This window comes from Equus przewalskii, chromosome 19, assembly GCF_037783145.1.
Source record: "Equus przewalskii isolate Varuska chromosome 19, EquPr2, whole genome shotgun sequence".
NCBI lineage: Eukaryota > Metazoa > Chordata > Mammalia > Perissodactyla > Equidae > Equus > Equus przewalskii.
In genome coordinates, this window is record NC_091849.1 from 39,775,557 (window position 1) to 39,778,103 (window position 2,547).

At 37.1% G+C, this 2,547-nt stretch overlaps 1 pseudogene; it reads left to right on the forward strand.

Annotated features, from left to right (window-relative positions):
* Positions 1 to 495: 495 nt before the first annotated feature.
* On the forward strand, positions 496 to 2,228 carry LOC103542552 (large ribosomal subunit protein eL42-like; annotated as a pseudogene).
* The last annotated feature ends 319 nt before the right edge of the window (positions 2,229 to 2,547 follow it).

Here is a 2,547-nt window from a genome sequence, read left to right on the forward strand (position 1 = left end):
AGAAACATGACCCCCGATTGAAAGGGAGAAGAGAAGGAGAATTTATCAGCTCACCTCCCTCCTGTTTCTTATTGCTCAAATTCCACTCCATGGAGAGCTAACCCATAAGTGCTGGTTTATTCATCCTCTGACGCCACTCAGGAAACAAGATTCTGTGTCCAGAAGTAGAGGAGCAACATGGTGCAGACAGCTCTGGCATGTGGGATGTGAAGCCAGGCAATCCCAGACCTCCAGCCAGCCCAGGTGCTCAGTAAAGGCAGCAGAGCGCCCACACTCTTCAGTGAGTCACTGGGAGCTGGAAGAATTTTGAGAACGAGGGAGGCAGTCTGACTCTGAGGAAGTGAGCAGGTTTGTGTCTGATGTGAAATGAGAAATAGAGTCATTGAAATGAGGAAACGCCTTCCAGTGGATAGAGTCAACAGCATGTTAGATCCAGATGAAGACAAAATTGTGGATTGGAGGAGATAACTTGAAGGAAAAAAATATATGAGTGTCATGAAAGAGAGTGACAAGGTCCAATTGACACCCAATAGAAATTTCAGAAGGTGAGATGAGAGAGAATGAGCAAGAGATTACCTTGATAAAGGACATGAATTCTTAGATTGAGTTGTGAATCTGCATGAGATTTTTGATGTCCAAAGGCAGCTTTTGTGCACACAGATTATTTTTATTTTCATTTATTTGGGTTTGATTTTTAAAATTTTACTTATTGAAATTATAAACTTAAAAGCCTAGTTTTTCTTAAACCCCTAAAATAATTTTATAAATTTTACTATACTATTTTAAATCCAGTGAATACTATATAAAGTAGAAATAATTTTTGGGGAATCTTTAATATAAATTGAACTGTTTACATAAGGGAATTGGATTTTGATTAATGTTAAGTAAACTTGAGTTGAACAGACTAATTACCTTTAAATACTTTAAATGTTTATAAATTGAATGTATTCAATTTACTTTACGAATTTAAAATGTCTAAACTCAACAAACTTATGGCCCAATAAGCTAATCCTTTCCACATTAAGCAACTCTTTAACACAGTTTCTCTTAACCACTCTGACACTGTTTATAAACTAAGTCACTTCCTCTTATACCATTCTCCTCAAATCAAGCATTTAATTTGGAATCAAAGGCTAATTTGTCATATACTTGTAATTTATAATTGAATTTGACATAGTGAACTATTTTAAATGCCAAACATGCAGAAATTATTTTGAATGTAACAAAATGATTAATGCCATAGGCTTGATACATTTCATAATTTTTATGTTTCTGGGGCAAAGAGACACAACTCACTTAGCTTTACTGTGACTTTAGATTACTGAGCCAATAATTCATAATGACAATATGATTGTCACCTGAGGCAAGTTGGAGTTGCTTATTGCACAAACACATTTGGTACAAGGATGCCAGACCTGGAGCTGCTTATGTCCAGTGTAATTCTTCCTGCATCACAGATTGACATACTGAGTCCAGTTTTAGGAGTCTCAAAATTAGAGGAGACCCCAAGTCTACACCCTTCAGGTGGGGTTAATATCTCCTGTTTCACTTGTACCATGCTACAGTGCTTTTTGTAACTTCTTTCTTTTTTCTTTTACCTGATTTTATCATCTGGATTCTACAACCTCCAACAAGACCTTAGCTGATTTTGTTCACTAATCTCATTACTGCCTGACTGAACTTTGTATTTTCACTTTTTTCCTATGACTTTGGGCCACAAGGTTTTGGCAGAATCCAGGCAGACTCTGCTTACCTACTTTCTTTGACTGGCTCTGTGATCACAACAGTCCAGAATGGCATAAGTAAAAATAGATACACATTTAGACTCATTGAAGTGCAGAAAAACAAAGACAAAGAGAACATCTTAAAACAACCAGAGCTTTCTGTGCCAACAGCACTCCTGCAAACGTGGTGAATGTTCCTAAAACTCACCAGACTTTCTGTCAGAAGTGTGGCAAACAGCAACCCCACACAGTGACACAGTACAAGAAGGGCAAGGATTCTCTGTACACCCAGGGAAAGCGGTGCTATAACTGGAAGCAGGCTGGCTACAGTGGACAGACTAAGCTGATTTCCAGAGAAAAGCTAAAACTACAAAGAAGGTTGTACTGAGGTTTGAATGAATTCAGCCCAACTGCAGAGCTAAGAGACTTCAGGCTATGAAGAGATGCAAACATTTTGAACTGGGAGGATTTAAGAAGAAAAAGGGGCAGGGGATTCAGTCCTAAGCTCATCTTTTGCTTTGTTACGAAGATAATAAATTCTTGAGGTTATGTTTAAAAAGACAGGAAAATGACATGTTACCAAGGTAGAATGATAAATAGACAGATAGACTTCTAATCAACAATACTTGAAAAATATCTTTGAAAGTAAAAGTGAACGTACAATTTTGTACCCTGTCAAGCTATCATTCAAGAACGAGCATACAAAAGTTATTTTCAGAAAGACAAAGACTAAATTCACTAACAGACACTTACTAAAAAAAACTGCTGAACTGCATAGATCCTTCTCTGTGAAACCTCTTGCTATTTGTTATCTGAAACTCAG